Source organism: Capricornis sumatraensis, chromosome 20 (genome assembly GCF_032405125.1).
Source record: "Capricornis sumatraensis isolate serow.1 chromosome 20, serow.2, whole genome shotgun sequence".
Classification (NCBI taxonomy): Eukaryota; Metazoa; Chordata; class Mammalia; order Artiodactyla; family Bovidae; genus Capricornis; species Capricornis sumatraensis.
In genome coordinates, this window is record NC_091088.1 from 35302226 (window position 1) to 35325997 (window position 23772).

Here is a 23772-nt window from a genome sequence, read left to right on the forward strand (position 1 = left end):
ATTGTACTACAGACAGTGTGTATTTTACTCTTCTAAATTTCTATACTGAGCCTATATTGTCCTTAAAATAAGAGAAGAAAGCAGCTAAACTAATCTAACATCTAGTGATCTCAGCCAACTTATTATGAAAGGCTAAACTACTTTGAATTTGTGGCATTTTCTGCTTATCGAGGCTAGAAGAAAATAACCCTTTTGCTTTTCTAAATGTTCAATTTCTTCCTGAATTTAAAATTAGTAAATTTACCCTTAAAGATCAAATGACCAAAGATAGTTCTGTGGCTGTCAAAAAATAAAAGTACAAACTACTTTTCCATCTTCTTCTGCAGAATTTTTGAGGGCACTGAAGTACTTCTAGTATCAACACAGTAGGGCCGAGAGAAGATAAAAGTCTCCTCTGAGCGCCTATCTTAATACCGAATAATGACTTAATTACCATGCTTGTCAACCTCTTCCTGGAGAGTGAGTGATGTAGAATACGACTCAGTGAAATGGGGGTAATCAGTTCCTCATGTGAACATCTGTAGCTCTGACGTTGGAACTTACTTTGAAGTTCCACTCAATCCAAAAGGACATCCGAGGAGAGTTTCTCAAGTTTCCTGTCTTCCTCTAGAGTTACTGGGAGAGAATCAGCATCTTTGGAACCCAAAGGGGTTAACAAGGATCACTGCAACATGAATCCTCTCACTTACTGATTCCTGGTTTTCATCAATCTATTCTCCCTTGGAGAGAAGAGCAAGCTTAGCACACTTAAAGTCACATCTTACACTCTGTTCTCAGTATCTAGTAGGTGCCCGTCAGGGAGACACAGGTGCTTCGGGCTAATGATCTATATCAGTTATGAATGGATGGATAATCTAATTCTTAAATGGTAACCAATTAATTGGAGAAGGAAATGGCACCCCACTCCAGTACTCTTGCCTGGAAAATCCTATGGACCAAGGAGCCTGGTAGGCTGCAGTCCATGGGGTCGCTACTAGTCAGACACGACTGAGTGACTTCACTTTCACTTTTCACCTTCATGCATTGGAGAAGGAAATGGCAACCCACTCCAGTGTTCTTGCCTGGAGAATCCCAGGGACGGGGCAGCCTGGTGGGCTGCCGTCCATGGGGTCGCACAGAGTCGGACACGACTGAAGCGACTTAGCAGCAGCAGCAGCAACCAATTAATATCAAAGGTGGGACCAGAAATGTAACAGAGTATAAATTTTTGACCAAAATGATAAAGAATGCAGGACTTCACTCTAAATCAGGCATACATTTAGGCTACTAGGGGAGTGAAAGGGCAGGTAAGGAGAAAGAGCAAATTGATACAGGAAAACAAAACATTCCTGTTTCTAAACTGCTCCCCCACCAGAAGAACCAGAAGTTTGACTTGAAGTCTACTTATTTTAACCTGTAGGCCAGTCTTTTTGTACACAATAGAACATCTCACAAAAGATGCTGACCCAACATGAAATGGTCCGTTCAAGAACGAGTTTGCTTCCATCACTGTATTCAAGTAGAACTAGACAATCGTGGGTTCTTGATGCTTTGAAAGTGAAAGTGAAGTCACTCAGTCGTGTCGAGCTTTTTGCAACCCCATGGACTGTAGCCTATCAGGCTCCTCCATCCATGGGATTTTCCAGGCAAAAGTACTAGAGTGGGTTGCCATTTCCTTCTCCAGAGGATCTTCCCGACCCAGGATAGAGCTAAATTAATCATAATACGATGGTGGGAGATGGAGTAGGAGGAGTGAGGTTGGACTCACATCGCTTGTAAGATGCCTTTATATGCTGAAATGTTGCACCACTTTAGCAAATCTAAATAATTATTTCATCCAGTCATGCCACCTTATATTCCATTTACTTGATTGAAGTAGAGTTGATTTTCAATGTGGGGTTAATTTCTGCTGTATATCAAAGTGACTCATATAGATAGACTGATATGCTTTTTTCATATTCCATTTCGTCATGGTTTATCACAGGATATTGGATAGAATTCCCTGTGCTATACAGCAGGACCTTACTGTTTACACATTCTATATATAACACTTTTCCTCGCTAAGCCCAAACTCCCAATCCTTCCCTCCCTTGTTCCCCTCCAGCACACACCGGCAACCACAAATCTGTTCTCTATTTCTGAGTCACATCATTCTTAACAATTTGCAGAAACAAATTATACAACTACAGCTCAGTAATAGACATAAAAACACCCCAGCATGTTAGTAAGATTGAGTTGGGAATATGCACTTATGTGTGTGATCATACACTCTGAAGAAATAATTCAGTGAAATGATAACAGTCCTTCATTCTCATACAAACCAAATTACCCTGAAATTTGTCTTACAGGGTGAAAGGGTGAAGAAGACACAATCACCGATTAAGAGACTAGAACAGAGCATCTTACACTGGAGGTGAACTTCTACTTTGACAAAAAATTTCTGATGTTTTACAGGAGACAAATGCGTAGCATCCTGATATCTCAGATGTGCGGTCTTTGCACTCTGTGTTAGCTGCTGATGTGAGTGCTGAACACCTTACCCTGGCCAAGGGGAGCAATTCCCAGAGAAACAGAAAATTGGAAGCAAGTCTGAGTGAACTGCTGCTTCTGGCTGCAGGAATCTGAATTTATCGTCAGAATTAGGAATGTAATACTTGTGCTACTGTTTAAGATAGTAAGTGCCACAAAGACAGGGCCTCCAGGTATGTTATTCAACAGTCTTCTCAACAACAAACATAGTAGCTGGAACATAGCAGATGCTCAGTAAAGCCTAATGGCTGTTGTGTCTGTACAGGATCTATTATAATGTCCTGCACCTTGTCAGTGATTTTACAAGGATGAGAGGCACAGGCTCTGTAAATAGATGGACTTTCTCAAGTTCACATAATTAACAAATAACAGAAGCAGATGTAACTCAGTAAATCAGATTTCACAGCCTATACATTTTGGCATCTTTCCAGAGAAACCCCCAGGACTGCATACCTAGTTAGCCTGGGGGTTTCCTATTTCACTGTATGAGAAGGAGATGGGCTGGAGCAGGCTCCCTACTCTGTCCCTAAACAGCAATAGGCATTTCTTAAAGACATTTAGAAGCCATGTACATGAAGCCATAAGTACAGTTTGTCCTATAAAAGCTTGAAATAGAATAGAGACAGAAATAGAAAGGCAGTATGCTCAACTAATAGGGATGCAAACAGAGAATATTGACAAGAAGAGGCTGGCAGGCTGTTTACCAAGACTTTGCAAGCCAACACTCATGACCTTGGCAAATTTGCTATTTTCTTCATTCTGGACCACAGCTTTATGGGTTTGGAAACATGACATGTAAGTTTACAGCAAATCCATCTCTCTTAGCCAGACTCCAATAAAGAAACTTCCCAAGTCCAATTTTTTTTAAAGGGAATGTTTTGATCATAACCAGCATTTCAACTATCTGAGCGATCATGATAAGCAAAATTTCTCCTTATATAAAAACCCACACGCAAGTGAAGCCAAATTATCTGTGTTGATAGGATTCAGAGAAAGGAGATGGATCCAATCCATAATGATGTCATAGGAAAAATAACATAAGTATGCCTATCTTACCAAAATGATCTTAAACATGCTCTGAGAATGCTTAATTTTATATTCTCAGATTTCTTTTTCTTTTAAGTACTGAGATCAAGACTCCAATATTTAAGCAACTATAGGGGCATAAAAGACAGTGAACTCCTTTCAGTTGGACATATCATTGGAAGGACTGATGCTAAAGCTGAAGTTCCAATACTTTGGCCACCTGATGCGAGAAGCTGACACATTGGAAAAGACCCTGATGCTGGGAAAGAGTGAGGTGGGAAGAGAATAGGGCAACAGAGGATGAGATGGTTGGATGGCATCACTGACTCAATACACATGTCTGAACAAACTCCAGGAGACAGTGAAGGACAGGGAAGCCTGGCATCATGCTGCAGTCCGTGCAGTCACAAGGAGTTGGACACAACTTAGCAACTAAGCAATAATACTTTCTTATCGTATGTATGTTGGTAACATACTGGCTAATATATTAGATCTTACAGGGTTGGAAGTCAATATGTTTTTCTAAGGCAATCAAAGATTTATAAAGCAGTAATTGATATTATGGGAACCAGAATGAAAGTCTGATAAGAAATAGAAAAAACAAGAATACACTGAGGGATTTGCTTAATCTCCCCAGAATTCAGTGTCCTTGTTTGTAAAGTGTTTTAATAACAGTTTTAACAACCTAGCATTACAAAACCTATAGGGTTTTTGTAATGCTTAAAATATGCCAATAGATAATCAGTAAACCACATTCTCTTCTAGGAACTAAAATATTCCAACAAAACTGCATATAGGGTGGATTCTTGTGGAGACTGAATCTTGGAATTACAATGATAGATTCTACCAAAACTGGAACTTCTTTCCAAGAAAAATACACCTAACAATATATTAGGGGTCAGAATTTGACATGGAGCATTACTTTGTAGTAAATACAAAAATGTTACCTCTTGACTAAAATGCTCTTTGTACAAAGTGGCTTAAACTCTTACATTGGACATTCTTATATTGGGAATATAATCACGTATTTGGTACTTATTCACCTGTTTAGGAAGTACATGCAGTAGATGTATTTAGAAGCTTTTACTCTTTTTTCAGCTTTAGTGATGTGTATTTCACAAATAAAACTGTAAGGTGTTTAAAGTGTACTTCATTTTTATTTCATGTTATTCAAAAACTGTAAGCCTAGAAGTAAAAGGGGGTGGTCAACGTGCATTGTGTCATTGAATAAATGCTTGTGTGTGCCAGAGTGTGGGTGGATAATAATTGTGTATCTATTACTAAAAAGAGATTTAGGTGAATGGATCAAGGAGTGGATGGATGGATGAATAATTGGATGGATGAGGAAACTGGTCATTAACAGAATTAAGTGAAAGAAAATGGATGGAGAGATGGTTTTATTGGGGAATGCATGCATAAAAATAATAGAGGGATGGCTGAGTAAGAGTCTCAATCCCATTTTTCCGTTTAGGTTCAAAAGCACATTAAATTCTATGAATCAACACATGAATGAACAAATGGACATATTGGTAAGTAGGTGGGTGGAAGGACCACAGGGTTTCTCACTAAAAAGACTGATTTGGGAAAACGTAACAAATTATTCTCTCTCGGAGTCCTATTCCTTGTCTTATACTAAAGCAGACACAGTACTTGGGAGCTCAACTATGAATTATAAGAGATTCTTATACAAAGATCCTTGGAGCATGTTTAGTTTTCAACTCAACCATCACTCTCCTCAAATCTCTTGAAAAATTTTCTATGTCTCTTTCTATCTATATAGATAGATAGATAGATCAGTAGGACAGATATCGATATGAGAGAGGGAAATTTTATTCAAAACAAATAGATAATGTGATAATATACAATGTAAGCAAGGTGAATAAGACTAAAAGGAGACAACTAAGATTATTAGCCAAACAAAAGAAGTAGATTTTAAATAGATATGGATATTTAAAACATATATTCAGGATATTATTAATATTCAAAGATCAATTTAGATTGAAACCTTTAGTTCTATTCAGTTCAGTTGCTCAGTCATGTCCGACTCTTTGAGACCCCATGGACTGCAGCATGCCAGGCTTCCCTGCCCATCACCAACTCCCAGAGCTTACTCAAACTCATGTCCATTGAGTCGGTGATGCCATCCAAGCATCTCATTCTCTGTTGTCCCCTTCTCCTCCCACCTTTGAACTTTCCCAGCATCAGTGTCTTTTCAAATGAGTCAGTTCTTCACATCAGGTGACAAAAGTATTGGAATTTCATCTTCACCATCAGTCCTTCCAATGAATATTCAGGACTGATTTCCTTTAGGATGGACTGGTTGGACCTCCTTGCAGTCCATGGGATTCTCAAGACTCTTCTCCAATAAAACAGTTCAAAAGCATCAATTCTTCGGTGCTCAGCTTTCTTTATAGTCCAGCTCTCACATCCATACATGACTACTGGGAAAATCATAGCTTTGACTACACAGACCTTTGCTGGCAAAGTAATGTCTCTACTTTTTAATATGCTGTCTAGGTTGGTCATAACTTTCCTTCCAAGGAGTAGTAAGCGTGTTTTAATTTCATGGCTGCAGTCACCATCTGCAGTGATTTTGGAGCCCCCCAAAATAAAGTCTGACACTGTTTCCACTGTTTCCCCATCTATTTGCCATGAAGTGATGAGACCAGTATAACCTTCAGTTATACTGTGGAAAAAGGAGAAAACATTTAAGAAGGTTTTGTCAGTGTCCTTTATGTTTGAAAAGACCTTGATTAACCAGAGTCCCAACAGGAGTTGAAAATATGAGACAAATTTCTGATGTGGTAATCACAATTACTTGCTAAACAGGATGCAATTTGTTATCCAAAAACTGACAAGATCACAGTGGGAAAGAACACAGTGGATAACCAAATGACAGTCATCTATTCTCTCTGAAATTCTCTCTTTATAAAGGGACTGTGAGGTAATCAAAATGCCATGAACTTGGAAGAACATTGAAGTTAAAGTTAAAAATGAAATAACATAAACCTGGGATTTAGTTTGGGCTATAGAATAGGATTTGACACTGGCAAATCATTTTTTTATGTGATCAAAAAGCCTGATAAGTGTGGTCCAGTGGTTAAGACTTCAGGCTTCCAATGCAGGGGCCCCTGGTTCAATCCCTGGTTGGGGAACTAAGATCCCACAGGCCATGTGGCATGGCCAAAGAAATCCACAAACCCAAATTTTAAAGCCTGACAATAACTTAGCTGTGTTACCCACTCCTACCTCTTGAGCACTGTAAACTGTCTCATTTACAACCTCAATAAGAAAGAAGAGGGTTATGACCAAAGCACATATTTAACAGAAACAATCACATTTGGAAGTTTGACAACTCAATGGGTGGATGAATTATTGATTATTCATCAATGGATTATTGATGTGCGGGTGGATGAATGGACAAATGTGCTGATAGAAAATTAAGAGGAAGAGGAAGGGCAGGTAAACGGTTTTGTTGGAGAATGCATAGGTACACAAAGAAATAGATGAGAGGATGGCTAACTAAATAGATTCACAAACACCCTTCCTTTTTGAAAAATGACAATCAGAAAACCTGATTTGAATTAAACCTGGTAGATATGATTTCAGACAAATCACTTTAAATTTCCCTATTTTAGTTTCTTCTTATTAAAATGATACCAACAAGGCCATTAGCACCATTATAAAAACATTTACCTGACTGTTATAAGGATAGTATGTATGTAAAAGTCATTCTTAATTATTTTAACTCTACTCCTCCAAATATCATTCCTACAGTATTCCTACAGTGATGGGTGGGGGCTTCCCTGGTGGCTCAGTTGGTAAAGAATCTGCCTGCAGTGCAGAAGACTGTCTGCAATGCAAAAGATCCGTGTTTCATCCCTGGGTTGGGGAGATCCCCAGGAGAAGGAAATGGCAACCTACTCCAAAATTCTTGCTTGGGAAATCTCAACAGAGGAGCCTGGAGGGCTATACAGTCCATGGGGTTGCAAAAGTCGGACAGTACTTAGCAACTAACAACCATAATGATGTGGAAATGGAACCTAATATACCATCACTTATGGAATTAGATGCTTATATAGCCTTCAGTGCTATAAATATGTGTGTGTTTAAGAGTGAATGTGTGTGTGTGTGTGTGTGTGTGTGTGTGTGTGAGGGTATGTATGTGTCTGTCCACTCCATCTCCATTCTGTCAACAAAGCTTAGAATTTAGCTGAGAAAAATCCCTAACAGTAACAACAACCTGAAAACTGAAAATGCCCTTACTTTTCACACTATAAGTAGATCTGTTGGAAATCCATACATCCCCTGCAATAATAATGATATTATTAGTACTTTTCTGTGAAAATGAAGTTTTTTTCGTTCTTAAAAACACAAATAATTCTTTCAGGTCCTCTGTTAGAAGGTCAATAGTTTCTTCTTCAAAATTAATATGTTGAAGTTCTAACCCCCAGTACTTCAGAATGTGATGATATCATATATATATTTATAGACATAGGTTGCCATTTCCTTCTCCAGGGGATCTTGCCAACCAGGGATCAAACCTGGGTCTCCTGCATTGCAGGCAGCATGTAGATTCATATACATTCATATATATGTATATATAATACATATATGCCATACATATAAAATAACTGAATCACTGTGCTGTACACCTGAAAATAACATATGTTAAATCACCATACTTCAATAAAAATTTAAAAAGAAAAGCATGTGATCATATATGGTGCTTAAAGACATTGAAGAGTAGGTTTAAGTTAGAATGAGATCATTAAGATGGGTCTTAATTCGATCTGATTTGTGTCCTTATAGGAAGAGGAAGCTTAGACACACAGAGAGATACCAGGGACACAGGCTCACAGAGGAAAGACCATATGGAGGAGGTATGGGAAAGGGTAGCTGGAAGGCAGTTATCTACAAGCCAAAGAGAGAGACCTAGGGAGACACCCAACCTGCTGACAGCTGGACTTTTGGCCTCCAGAACTGTAAGAAAATAAACTTCTGTTGCTTTAAGCTACTTTGTCTCCTACATGTTATTATGCCAGCTCCAGCAAACTAACATATCCTCCCAAAGCACACCAGCTACTTATCAATGAATACCTTACTCATACAAAATGGTGGCTGCAATTTACAATGATGCTACTGATATGTTACAATTCTAAAAGTGCTATAGACTGATAAATAGCCCCCCAAAGATATCCATGGCCTCACTAGTAGAACCTATAAATATGTTACCTTACCAGTTAAAAGGGCCTTTATGTATGTGACTAATTTAAGGACCCTGAAATGGGTAGATTATTCTGAGTTATCCAGGTGTGCCCAATCTAAATATATGTATCCTTTAAGAAATTTCTTCTGTCTGGGGTCAGAGGGAGATATGATTGCAGAATAATGGTCAGAGAGATTCAAGTCTGCTCACTTTGAAGATTTAAGGAAGGGCCAAAAACCAAGAAATGAGTAGCCTCTAGACTGAAAGGTTTAAAAAGAAATAACAGATTCTCCCTGGAGGCTTCAGAAAAGAACACATGCAGATGACTTATCTTAGCCTGGAGAGACCTATGTTGATTTCTGACCTATATAATTATAAGATGATACATCCATGTCATGTTAAGCCACTATGTCTGTGGTAATTTGTCACAGCAACCACAGAAAACTAATGTAATACTTCCAATCAGTACAATTATAGAATTGTTGAAATGCTGCTGAGTTCATATATCAGTTATCTAGGGTCTGTGGGTAAACCTTGTACCCTTTCTAATTGTACCTTCCTTCACTTATAAAATAAAGTACAAAATGACTTCTCAGACGTTGAATAGTTCAAAGAGCCTGGGCTTATTTAGACACGTCCTTCCATTCTGCATAAGCTGCTTTACTTCCTCAGTATTCTGTCATGGATGCTCCCTCGGAAAATACATGGTTACCCCAGATACCCAGGCATGGGTAGCTGCCACATTCTTTGCTTATTCAGTCATTTTCCTAAGACCAAAAGCTTCCTTATACTAGATACGTTTATTTTCTTCTTTTTTAAATTGGAGTATACTTGCTTTACAATGTTGCAATAGTTTCTACTGTACAACAAAGTGGATTGGCTATATGTATGATTATATTCCCTCCTTCTTGAACCTCCCTCCAACCTCCCCACCAATGCCTACCCTCTAAGTCATCAGTGAGCACCAAGCTGAGCTCCCTGCGCTATACAACAGCTTCTCACTAGTAATCGACATTACACACGGCAGTGTATATACGTCAATGCTACTCACTCGTTTCCTGCCCCCCGTTCTTCCCTGCTGTGTCCACAAGCCTACTTTCTACATCTGCATCTCCATTCCTGCCTGGCAAAATAGGTTCATCTGTACCATTTTTCTAGAATCCATATATATGCATTAATATACATTGAATTTTCTTTCTCTGACTTCACTCTGTCTGACGGACTCTAGGTCTATCTTATTTTCTATAAGTACCACAACAACCCTATGAGTGACATATTCAACTCCTCAGTTTATTTACTAAGAATCTAAGGATTAGAATTTTAAACAATTGCTCAATATCGCATGTAGAAAGGGATGAAGAACGGATAGATATCCAAATCTATCTGCTTCTCAAGTTCATGTTCATTTTATTATTTTAGCACTGTGTGCCAGAACCAAACATGGATGAAGAAAAATAGAAGTACCTGTAACCAAAGGTACTGTTTACAAAAGTATAACCTGTTCAGTGAATTTTTTAAAAAATATACATTTCATATATTACTGTTTGTTTAATAGGAACCTTGTGAGAATTGAAGCCAAAGTGAGAGCTGTAATCCCTGCGGCACACAGGAGGAAACAGAGTCCTAGGTCTAATGACCTCTGGCAACCTGTGACATCCAATTAACCTCAGGGTCTTAGGTTGCCAAATTCCCCCATGGGGAGGAGCCTAATGAGAGAAACCTCCCTGGGGTAAGGGAAGGGGAGGGGCCGGAAAGGAGAAAGCTTGCCCTTGCCAGCAGAAAAAGCTTTGGGGAAATATAGCAAGCCTAGCAGGCGGAGGTAGGGAGTTGAGAGACAACTATGTCAAGCTAGAAAATCATTAGATACACTTTGCAAATCACAATCTACTCATAAGAAAGTGTTAGTTGTTCAGTCGTGTCCAACTGTTTACAACCCCATGGACTGTCACCCACCAGGCTTCTCTGTCCACAGAATTCTCCAGGCAAGAACACTGGAGTGGGTTGCCATCTCCTTCTCCCTGGGATCGTCCCAACCCAGAGATTGAACCTGTGGCTCTGGTTGCATCTTCTGCATCACCGGGAGATTCTTCACCGCTGAGCCACCAGAAACCTTTCCCCATGGAAACATCTTAAGTGTTCTTATATAGAATTAAATATCAGGCCAAATTTGCCTGCTCGTGATCCACAGGAACTTGGAACATTCAATAACGAAGTTTCTTTTCCGCCCCTGACTTCTCCCACTCTACTGAAAGTTGCTGAAAATAATAATCTTCCTAGGCATCATCAGTGTGTGCTCATGTGAAGGTTAAAAGACATCATACTCAAAAATTGCACTCATAAATATACAGGATCTTGGTGATTGATGGAGCAATACAATCAAGATAAATGAATATTAGTCTCCGTGAGGGGAAAAAAAAAACGTTATAAACACTTAAAAAAATCTTCTTACCCAGGCATATAGTCATCTTTAGTTGCTGCAAGTCAAACTAAAATTCAACCTTCTATTTTTAACATCTCTGCCTGTTTTGGCAAAGAAACAATTTAAAATAAAGAGCTGTTAGTCGTCTTGAGGAGGATTATTCGTAAGACACTCTTAATATACAATTTGTATAAAGTCGCTAATTGTTCCCTACTTTAAAATTCATCCTTCTGAAAATGAGATGCATTCGGTAATGTAAATATCAGCCAGGCACAGGATACTGCTCTGCGTTAGCATCCACATTATTATTCAGTCATAATTAATACACTTCTAAAATAAAGTGTTGACAGCACTCTTATTCAAATATATAGCATATGTTTACAGTCTTACACACTGAGGGACACACATAATTACAATATACATGTGAGAGAAATCGCAGAGGCAGTCCAAAGAGCCGCGTGCTTTACACTAATTGAAAATTGCCACTGTCCAATTAAAGCCTGAGAGACCATGAGGTGGCAACACTGTCAAACGCCTATCAGATACAGCCAGACATTAAATAACAAGACAAAATGTAAGAAAAAGAATAAAGGAGCTTTTTGTTGTTTAAATAGAACATCCAGAAGCGAACAGAATTCAGAATATTCAGTACTCTTCATGATCCTAGTCCAGACTCGATCTCAACAGAAAAATGCATGATTGTCAGCAATAGCAAATAACTCAAAATTAAAATGTTCAGCTCCTACCAGACCAAGCCACCATTTGGAGGAGGATACTTACGCCTATTGGCTTTAAGTGAAAGTGAAAGTAAAGTCTCTCAGTTGTGTCCGACTCTTTGCGACCCCATGGATTGTAGCCTACCAAGCTCCTCTGTCCATGGGATTTTCCAGGCAATAGTACTGGAGTGGATTGTCATTTCCTTCGCCAGAGGATCTTACTGACCCAGGGATCGAACCCTGGTCTCCCACATTGCCGACAGATGCTTTACTGTCTGAGCCACCAGGGAAGTCCTAACTCAACATTAAAAGAACTAAGATCTTGGCATTGGGTCCCATCGTGGCAAATATAAAGAAAAAATGCAAACAGCGACAGATTTTATTTTCTTGGGCTCCAAACCACTGCGGATGGTGACTGCAACCATGAAATTAAAAGATGCTTACTCCTTGAAAGAAAAGCTATGACAAACCTAGACGGCACATTAGAAGGCAGAGACATCATCTGGCTGACAAAGGTCTGTATAGTCAAAGCTATGGTTTTTCCATTCATGATGTATGGATATAAGAGTTGGACCATAAAGAGGGCTGAGTGCTGAAGAACTGATGTTTTTGAACTATGGTGTTGGAGAAGACTCTTGAGAGTCCCTTGGACAGGCAGGAAATCAAACCAGTTAATCCTAAAGGAAATCAACCCTGAGTATTCATTGGAAGGACTGATGCTGAAGCTGAAGCTCCGATTCTTTGGCCACCTGATACGAAGAGCCACCTCATTGGAAAAGCACCTGATGCTGGGAATGATTGAGGGCAGGTGGAGAAGGGCACAACAGAGAATGAGATATTTGGATGGCATCACTGACTCAATGGGCATGAGTTTGAGCAAACCTCAGGAGACTGTGAAGGACAGAGAAGCCTGGTGTACTGCAGTCCACGGGGTTGCAAAGTCAGACACAACTTAGTGACTGAACAACAGCTTATGTCTACTTGTTTTTTGGTTTTAGTCAGAGAAAGGAAAAAACTTCCTATTACATTACTTTGGTGCTATTTTTTTTTTCCATTTGAGCTTATTAGGAAATAATTAATGCATGATATGTAATTATAGAGGAATCACCGCACATGTATTTCAAAGCCTCACACAATATGAATTTTAAGAGGATTTTAAAGCAGGGTCATTTTCTGCAAAAGTGCAATATACTGTTCCTTAGAGGAAGTGTGTATCATCAAATGTTAACATCAAGATTCACAGTAAATAACTGTTTCTTCCATAAATAATTTGACTTCTGAAGTTGTCTTCTGAGTCAGAAGTGGGAGCAAAAAAGCAAAACAAAACCTCTAACATTATTTCAGAGATGACTCTTACCATGGTCAGATCAGGAGATGGAAGGATAAGTTAAACGAGTGAGAGGAAGAGATGGAAGAGGAAGAAACCTGGAAATATGTAGAACCTACTATGGCCTATGCACTGTACTAATTGACTAACACGCAGTATGTTATCCTCACACCCAAGAGTTTCTATTACTCGCATCTTATAGGTCGAAAATCTAAGACACAAAGTAGTTAAATAAACTCCTCCAGCACACACAAGCTAATAAGCAGCAGTACCATGGAGTTCGGTCTTAGATTTCAAAGGAATGTGTGCTTGTGTTTGTGTAAACATATTGGCTTACAATTATCTTTCCCTCCATTCCAAATAAATAATCATTCTTTTTTTTTTTTTTTCTTCTGAATTCTGCTGTTGCCTCTTTGGAAAATAAAATATATGGAAAGAAGGAAAATGAATAACCTCTTATTGAACGCTGATCCTTTGGCAGATTATTTAAACCACAAGACAACAAATAGGAGAGGAGATATTTGAACCCAAGTATGTCTGCTAGCAGCCCATTAATTTCAAATACCTCACATCCCTTTCCAAAGTCTTCTATTTATAGACAGTTTTGCTTCCTCTCTTTGTAACATCTTCCAAATTAACACCTTGATCTATGTCCTTGTTAGCTATTGCTTCTAAAGGGTCAACTCTTGAATTCACCAAACAGATGAAAACCATTAGGTGGTAGAAGGACTTTTTTATATCCTTAGGTTTCTGTGACACCTGACAGATGGAGCATATGCCCACAAATGACCCAGCATTTAAACACTTGTTGGCTATGCAACAGGAATCACCAGGATACAGTTTGCTTATTCACTAGGAAGAACTATTAAAGGATTCATAATTTGGATTCAATGGGTCCCATTATTTCTTTTGTGAGCCTACAGAAGTCTCATTAATAGTAACAGCAATTATATGTAGACACACACTGGAACTGGAATCTAGGTTGTGCTGTGTTAATGGTGAGGTTTGGGAGGAAAAAAAATGGCTTCAAAAGGTCTCATTTAAGATGTTATGCACTTTTTATTTCATGTGGCTAACGACTGCCATTGAACTCTGCCACTAATACCTTTTAGGACAATTTCAAGGATAAAGAGTAGAAAATGACAGGCATTGCATGAGCCAGCCCCTGTGGTCTGAGTGCTTAGCCTTGCCATGTAATTCAGCACCATGGTATAGTAGAAAGGATGTGGACTTTGAAGTCACTGAGTCCTCAACCACAACATTGGCTTTGTGGTTTAAACATCAGCGTGACTTTAAACAAAGCATTTTGCTTTTCTTACCTTCAGTTTCACGGGGGTCGTTTGTTGTTGTTATGTGCCTTGTCCTCGCCATGTGGCATTTGGGATCTTACTTCCCCAACCAGGAATTGAACCCACACCCCATGCATTGGAAGCCCAGAGTCTTAACCACTGGATGGCCAGGGAAGTCCCTTAGCTTCAGTTTCTATGTCACCATAGATATAAGAATGGAGTCAGTGTGAGATTTACATTAAGTAGAAATATGTCTGTTAACTGGCAATAGGTGTGCAAAGTGTAGGTTTAGGTCTTGATTCACCAAATATGATTTTGTTTCTACTTGTATATATCTGTCATTAAACACACACATACATAAATGTCAAATCATAGCTACTGTATATATATAAGCATATGGCACAACTCTGTGCCAAGGACAGAATCTGCAACGATGCCTCCAGAGATGGAGCACGAGGGACCATGTGGCTGAACATTGCCCACAGCATAATGCTGATCCTCAAATGTACCAGCTTTAAATGTTTCTATGGAAGGCATTGTTTGACAAGAGGGTTAGGCTATGTAAAAATATTTGAGGGACTTCCCTGGTGGTACAGTGGATAAGAATCTGCCTACCAGTGAAGGGGACATAGGTTCAATCCCTGGTTTGGGAAGATTCCACATGCTGCGAAAAGGCAACTAAGCCCCGGTGCCACAGCTATCGAGCCTTTATCCCTAAAGCCTGTGCTCTGCAGCAAGAGAAGCCACCTCAGTGAGAAGCCCACAGACAACAAGAAAGACAAAGCACAGCCAAAAATAAATTAAAGCTTTTACAAAAATTAAAAATATTTGAAAATCACATGGATTGACCTAGAGATTGTAATACTGAGTAAAGGAAGTCAGAAAGACAAATATCATATGATATTGCTTACATGTGCAATCTAAAAAATGGTACAAATTAACTTATTAACAAAACAGAAACAGGGTCACAGATGTAGAAATGAAACAGTTACCAGGAAGGAGAGTGGAGTGGGGGGAGGGATAAATTGGGAGACTGGGATTGACAAATACACACTACTGTATGTAAAATGTGTGTGTGTGTGTGTGTGTGTTTGTGTGAGCTCAGTTGCTCAGTCGTGTCCGACTTTCTGCCACCCCATGGACTGTAGCCCTCCAGGTTCCTCTGTCCATGGAATTCTCCAGGCAAGAATACTGGAGTGGGTTGTCATTTCCTTCTCCAATATATAAAATATATAACTAATAAGGACCTACTGTATAGCAAAGAGAACTCTTCTTAATACTCCATAATGACCTATATGGGAAAAGAATTTCAAAAAGAGTGAATATATGTATATGTATAACTGATACGCTTTGCTCTACACCTGAAACTAACACAGCATTGTAAATCAACTATACTCTAATAAAATTAAAAAAATAAAAATATTTGAAAATCACTGTTCTGAATATTCTAAGACCTATGACTAGGCTACACAGGAATACTTGAGAGCTCCAACTGCAATCTCATTTGTACGATGAGTCCTTCTCTTCAGTCGACTTGGTAGAGTTAGTTCCACTGAATTGCACTTTACATGCAACAGTTGCACTTTTGTGACCTACATTAAGGAATGATAGAAATTAAGAGCCCTGTGAAATGCCTAACTGTGATATTACAGCGCCAGAGTCGAAGATGCTGCTCATTACCCTGCCTAGAGCACTGCAGGGAGAGAACGTGTAGGTGAAAGTAACTGCTCCCGACACTAAGACACTAACAACATTTCTTGAGATGTGTTAGTTTATTTTATCCCCTGGATATCCTTCTTTGTACCAGTAATTAGCTTTTATAATCACAATGGACACTAGGTACACTGAGAGCCAACATGTTGGCTGCACCAATAACAAATGTATAGAAATTCCATTACACAATTGTGTGTATTAACTAAATTAACTGTGCCCTTTTGCTCCTGTTTGTTTTCCATTTTCATCGCTTTGTTCTCAACTATTACCAGTTTACAGAGTCCTGCCATTGTTTTTACATTATTTTGTGGTTTTATTCTTAAAAATATGTATTTTCAGGACTTCCTTGGTGGGAAGAAAATGCCTTGCAAAGCAGGGGATATAAGCTCAATCCCTGGTCGGGGAACTAATTAAGATCCCACGTGTCATAGGGCAGCTAAGCCCATGCCCAGCAATGAAAGACACCTCAGGATGCAAAGAGATCCTGCGTGCTGATCAACCAAATAAATAAATATTAAATAAAAAAAAAAAAAACACTCCCAGCATTTAAAAAAATACATATATTCCTCTGTGGTAAGGTTTAATGGGCTGAGATAAATATAGTAAACTTAACATTTGAGATATTCAAATTCAGGCCCACTATATGCATATGCTAATTGCACATTACAAATGTTCTATTTATAATTCTACCTCTTTCATCATGAAATCTGGTTCACTCTAAAATTGATAGAAAAGCTTGAGCTTACTGTGACTCTTAAGTGTTCTGGGTAACTGCATCTATTGCCCACCTGCACCTCTCCTCCATTATTTCCTGTTATCTCTTGTCCAATTCTAATGGAGACCAAGACTGCACATTTAGCCAACAAATAGCCTTATTCCCTGATTCCAAAAGTGACCCTTATCTTAAGGAATCTAGTCAGTAAGAAAGGTTTAGCATCCTTTTAAATAAGCAAATGCAAATTGCACTATATTTTAGAGACTCGAAGAAAGTCAGGGATATAAAGGCTTTTTGAAGGTGTTCAAGATACAGGTGCTGTTGAACAAGCCAAACTATTCTTCCCTGTCTATATTCTAATATGCCAACATATTTGGAGCTAGGATGGCCTCTGGTAAATTTTAAAAAGCACATAGAAGCAAAACAGTTTGTTGAACTACAGACACTGGACAGCTGTTTTACAGAGGCTACAGGTTTTCTGTTTGTTTAGAGTTTTACCTGTTGTCAGGTACTGTACTATCTACTTTCTATGTATAAACTCATACAAGTATTTGGAGCCTGATTTTCTAATGTGCGCAGTGCGGCTAAAGATACACACCGAGTTGCCTTGATACCAACCCAATTACTCTGACTCCAAAACTTGGGCTCTTAACTATGTGACCATAATTGGACTTATTACCAAGACCTTCTTCTTTAATGAGAAGGGAATCAGTTAATCAATCAATAGGTTGACACATACAAAATCTACATCAATGACATGACTTAGCCAAAGGGCAAAAGGCAAATCATAGGTCAGTTTAATATCTGCAAAGTCATTTTCTCTATGGCTCTGCTCCATAGAAAACACATGCCAAGGATAGTATTTAAACAGAAGGGTGATCATTACTCATTCTGTAATCACATTAGCAATGACAAATGATTGCTTAAAAACAACTGCTTACTTAAATTTGTGTTATTCAGAACTAAGAGCAAAAAGAACTGTTTAAAGTAGTGGAGGGGGGAAGTATGGATAGTGAAAGTAAGAATCATATTAATGTGAAGTAATTGCCCAGGAGATTCCTGTATAAACTAGTTGCTGCTGCTAAGTCGCTTCAGTCGTGTCCAGCTCTGTGCGACCCCACAGACGGCAGCCCACCAGGCTCCTCTGTCCATGGGATTCTCCAGGCAAGAACACTGGAGTGGGTTGCCATTTCCTTCTCCAATACATGAAAGTGAAAACTGAAAGTGAAGTCGCTCAGTAAGTGTCCAACTCTTCATGACCCCATGGACTGCAGCCTACCAGGCTCCTCCATCCATGGGATTTTCCAGGCAAAAGTACTGGAGTGGGTTGCCACTGCCTTCTCTGATAAACTAGCTAACATTAGAGAAATACACACAAATACGTATTTACATAGTTACACATATATTTTTACTGTGAAACATAATTTTTTATATTTAAATGCATATAATCCTCAAATGCAAGTTAACTAACTGTTGCTGGGACACACCTCAATTTGAGAAAAGGAAGAACATTAAGTCACTAACCTTTGCTTACACTACAATTAGGTTGCTTGTTAGTCAACATAGCTTTGAAAAGGGTTGGAGACTAGCTTATTTCTTTCATGCCAAAAGGAATGTAAGTTTACAACCCTGCATTGGCTTTTGGAGTTCTGGATTCATCACTCACAAACCTTAGGAGACACTTGCTTTCAGCTTAGAGTGTGCATTAAGAACCTCGTGGACCTTCTATTCCATAAAATTAAACCATAAACTCCTTCCTGATCCTGGTAAAAATCATGTCCAGACTTAAAATAAGAACTCAAGTTAGAATTTGTACTATATCATTCCTTTCTCCACAGACCATTAAGGATATTGTAGCTACAATTCTGTCTCGTTAAGAGAAGTGGTCTGTAGGTGTTTGACTGCAACCAAACCAAACCAAAGGCCTGAAATGTCACCCTCAACAAAATTTCTGATGTTACTCTACATTACTCGGCTTGAGTCATGCAAGGAATAAAACTCAAGCTTTCAAAAAAGCCTGACTCACAACCTGCTGGCTCCAACCAACTCCATCCATATCTAGTCACCCTCTGGAATTAAAAAGTTACCAGGACATCACATCAAAGATGGTACTTACTGTGGCATTTTTCTCTGTATTTGATTCTATCAATTTAAAATTGTGAGATATAAATACCATGAAAATGAAAATGCTGGTCATGAGGATTTCTTTTAACATTCATTAGGAGTCACCTGGCTTCAGGGCATGCTGAGTGAAATGTAAACTATGTTAGCTTCTTATCACACTGCTGGGCCACTTCTTCTGGATGCTAGAAACACCCACACTCCACTGGCAGTAGCTGTGAACCACAACATCATCTGAATTCATCAGAAAGTTCACGAGGGATTTGCTTACTATAACAGTGGCAAGTGTGAAACAAAAAGAGCATAAACATGTACCTACAGTTATAAAATATGCTTTTGCAAAATCAATGGTGTTAAATATGTGGTTCTGGGGTTTGTGCTGAAAACACATATGCACATACATACACACACACACATCTATTCAGTAATTGGATTAACACACATCTAATAAACAACCGGATGAGAAGTGAGATGTTATAAAATATAATGAGAAAGCACAATGCATCTCCATGACACACCATGTTATTAGAAACAATTATTACAGATAATGCTAAAAACAAAACCTGATAATGCAGGGTACATGGATTTGATCTCTGGTCCAGGAAGATGCCACATGCCGTGCCCTTGCGCTACAATTACTGAAGCCCATGTGCTTAGAACCTCTGTTCTGCAGCAAGAGAAGCCACCACAATGAGAAGCTTGCACTCTGCCCCTATAGAGTAGCCCCACTTTCTGAAAATGGAGAAATCCTGCATGCAGCAATGAAGAACCAGCAAAACAAAAAAATAAAATAAATAATTTAAAAATATTTTTTAAAACTGTAAAGCATTATGAAGACAAAAATGCAATGCAGAGGTTTGGATTTATATGCTCTGAAAATACATTTAGGGTATGTAAATATGCTTCCCCAAATAGTCTCCACTTCCTATGCCCTGGGGAAAAATGAACCTGCAGTCATTTGAGTTTTGATATATACAGAGTCCTTGAATAGCATGCTAAACTTACGTAATGACTGACAGTGATCAGGGTTAGGATGTAACAGTAGGTTCTGGGTGGTGAAAACTGTGTCCTGATTTATTCTCTGGAACATATTACTAATTTTTTAACTACCGTCTTTGAGTGATTTTGTGTAAATCCTGGCGATATAACAATGAATAAGTCAGAGATATCCTCAGCCCTCAGTGGCTTACATCCTACTGGGAATGATGGCTTGATTTGAATTCTACAAGAGAAACACAGTAATTAAGAAATATTACCACCTGTTTGTAAATAAGCTCCCAATGTGCACCTATATTATCTAGGGAATCTTGTTAAAATGCAGATTTTGATTCAGTAGTCTATTGTGGGGTCTGAGATTCTGCATTTCTGAAAAGCTCCCAGGTGACACTGATATGATCTAGGGAGCCCATGGGACCCACTTTGTATAGCAAGACAAAGATCCAATCTTTGGAAGATGAAAATAAAGAGCAATTGCTCTTATAAGAAATAAATTGCATTTACTAAGGTGGGTATTGTCTTCTTTCTTATTCATAATAATCCTGAGAGTGAAACATCCCCATCTCTATTTGAAATAAACTACAACACAACCAAAGAGAAACTGAATCTAATGGGAAATTTGAGTCAAGGTCCAAAGCTCTTTCTCTTTGCAATCAACACTACTGTATACCAAATTAAGAAGACCAGTATTAGTTGAATAGTTTCAAGAAATCTGAATAAATCCAGAGGATACAGAGGATAATGAAGATAATAAGGAGAGTGAGAAGAACAGAGGATAATAAAAAAAAATTGACAAGAGGCTGAAATCACAGGCAGTGGTATCTTCTTGTGGGCATCTTATAGCTACATTAAGGACATTAGACTTTTACCCAAAGGGGTTTGGAGAAATTAATGAAGGATTTAGAGAAGGACAATAACATACCCACAAATGCTTAGAAATCAAATTTTCTTTGCAACCCCATGGACTTTACACTCCTTGGAATTCTCCAGGCCAGAATACTGGAGTGGGAGCCTTTCTCTTCTCCAGGGGATTTTCCCAACCCAGTGACTGAACCCAGGTCTTCCCCATTGCAGGTGGATTCTGTACAAACTTAGCCACCAGGGAAGCCCAAGAATACTGGAATGGGTAGCTTATCCCTTCTCCAGCATGTATTCCCAACCCAGGAATCGAACCAGGGTCTCCTTCATTGCAGGTGGATTCTTTACCAGCTGAGCTACCAGGGAAGTCCCTTTAAAAATACACAGTGAACTAAATCAAACAAACCATGTGGAAATGTGCCTTAAGGTGGCTACAGGAAAAATGGAAAGGCATGGTGAATTTTAAGAAATATTTATTGGGATAAAGCTATCAGTGGGGGTATTCATTAACTCTCATGCCTGGGTTTTCTTTTTTCTTTTTCTTTTTTTTTTTTTTTTGCAGCTTTCACATGTGGCTAAAGGGACAGAGTTCCAGGATATCTTCTCCTCCTTTAAGATCTCATATGGTCTGGCATATTTTGTGCTAACGCTGTGTTTCCCAAAAAGGGATAACAAATTTAAGTGGTACAGAGAGAACGATTTTAAAATGTATGGATTTATTTCCCTCTGAATGGAAAGAGCAGCTAACAGTAAAACCTTGACTGCTTAAGTCAAGGCAGAAATCATCTAAAATACTCTGATTTGATCAACAACAGGCGTGTTTGATGGTGCTGGCATATGGTACAAAATGAGAAGATAATATCTGTATGAACGATGGTGCCTCAGCCCACACCTTCCAGAAGCACCGAATGGTATCCAGATTGAACCAAAGACAAACAGGTTTTGTGTTTAGTCTTCTAAATATCTGGAACACTAAGGCCCTACTACTGGACACCCCAGTGGAGGTGAGGGAGTGACATGGTTCAGAAAGAAAGATTAGAAGGGAAATATAGTGTATGTCCAGGAAGGTGAACAGATACCCAGCTATCCTTCAAGCCCTCATTCACAGCTTCCTGCAGAGGGCTTCCTTAACCTGCTGAGTGAATAATAACTCTACTAGCTAGAATAAAGTAAAGGATAAAAACATGGGAAAGGTTAATGTTAAAAATCAGGGAAAACACTACACTCTTTTGTACCTTATCAGTTAAGAATATGGGTTGTGAATGGAATACTAGTCAGCTATCAAAAACAATGTCATTTGCCGCAAAATGGAAGAACCTAGAGACCGTCATACTGAGTGAAGTAAGTCAGACAGAAAAGGAGAAATATTGTCCTGTTGTTGCTTAGTCGCTAAGTCATGTTCCAGTTGTGCGACCCATGGACTGTAGCCAGCCAGGCTTCTCTGTCCATGAGATTTCCCATACAAGAATACCAGGGCAGGTTGTCATTTTCTTCTCCAGGGGATCTATCCAACCCAGAGGTCGAACCTGCAACTCCTGCATTGGCAGGTGGATTCTTTACCACTGAGTCACCTGGGAAGCCCAAAATGTCATATGGCATCCCTAGTATATGGAATCTAAAAAGAAATGATGTAAATAAACTTATTTACAAAACAGAAAGAGACTCGCAGACTTAAGAGAACAAACTTAAGGTTGCCAGGAGGAAGAATGGGAGGAAAGGATAGTTAGGGAGTTTGGGATGGACATGTACACACTGCTCTATTTAAATGAATAACCAACAAGGGCCTACTGCATAGCACAGGGAACCCTTCTCAATGTTATGTGGCAGCCTGGATGGGAGGAGAAGTTGGGGGAGAATGGATACATGTATATGTATGGCTGAGTCCCTTTGCTGTTCACCTAAAACTATCACAACATTGTTAACTGGCTACACCCAGATACAAAATAAAAAGTTAAAAAAAAAAAAAAAAAGAATATGGGTTGTGGATCCGCTATGTGTGATTTGGTGCATACGCTATTTATTTAATGTTAAAATCATTTACTTCTATCACAATTTTTCAGATAGAAAAATACAGAGTCAATGAACTCTGAGAGGAAAATGTCTGGTATGTACCAATTCATTAGTGAAAGCTGCAGCTATTATTATCTCATTATGGTACCAGGACTCTTTCCCTCCTCCCAAATGGGTGTGAACTCCTGACCATATCCCACTCATCTTTGTATCCCTGGCAGTGAGCACACGACTTAGCTTATTGTTGGTATTCAAGACATGCTTGTAGAATTATTGGATGATCGCAAGCACTAAAATCACCAGAGAATTTAAGTCTGATTGTCAACAGAAGCTTTTGAAGGATAAAAATGTGAGCTTCAGCTTCTCGGGCAATAATTGCAACCTCAGGACATGACTGAGGTTGATCCCGTGCCAGATCCAAAGTAAGCAGTTCAGACAGAAAACTGCTGAAAGGACTGTCTGAAGGGACGATTTTGAATTTGTTAGCACTAGTATCAACTAGCCAGTCATGTTCTGGGTTAAAACCCATGGCCACGGGAAACGCCGTCCCTGTGAGAAGGTAGAAGATGGTGATGTATGGACTGAGCATTAGATGACATTACTGATGAAAATGCACCAACATCTTGCAGGCTAACCTTGGAAGAGTCGGAAGTGGAGCAATTGTAGCCTATATGCTCTAAACAAGCACAACCGATGTCAAAGTAGGATATAGCTATCAATGTTGAACGCATCAATAAGCTTTAAGTGTGTATTATTATGTATGGTGCATAAGTAGAAAAACAGTTGTCATATTATTTCATATGGAATGACTGAAGCTACATATTTTTATTAAATTCCTAGAGCCAACTCATTGGAAAATATCCTG

General features: G+C 38.9%; 1 protein-coding gene across 1 annotated transcript in view; it reads right to left on the reverse strand.

Moving 5' to 3' along the window:
* Positions 1 to 23772, reverse strand: part of CDH8 (cadherin 8) — a 375808-nt gene that overhangs the window by 257209 nt on the left and 94827 nt on the right. The gene's annotated exons all lie outside the window — the stretch shown is intronic.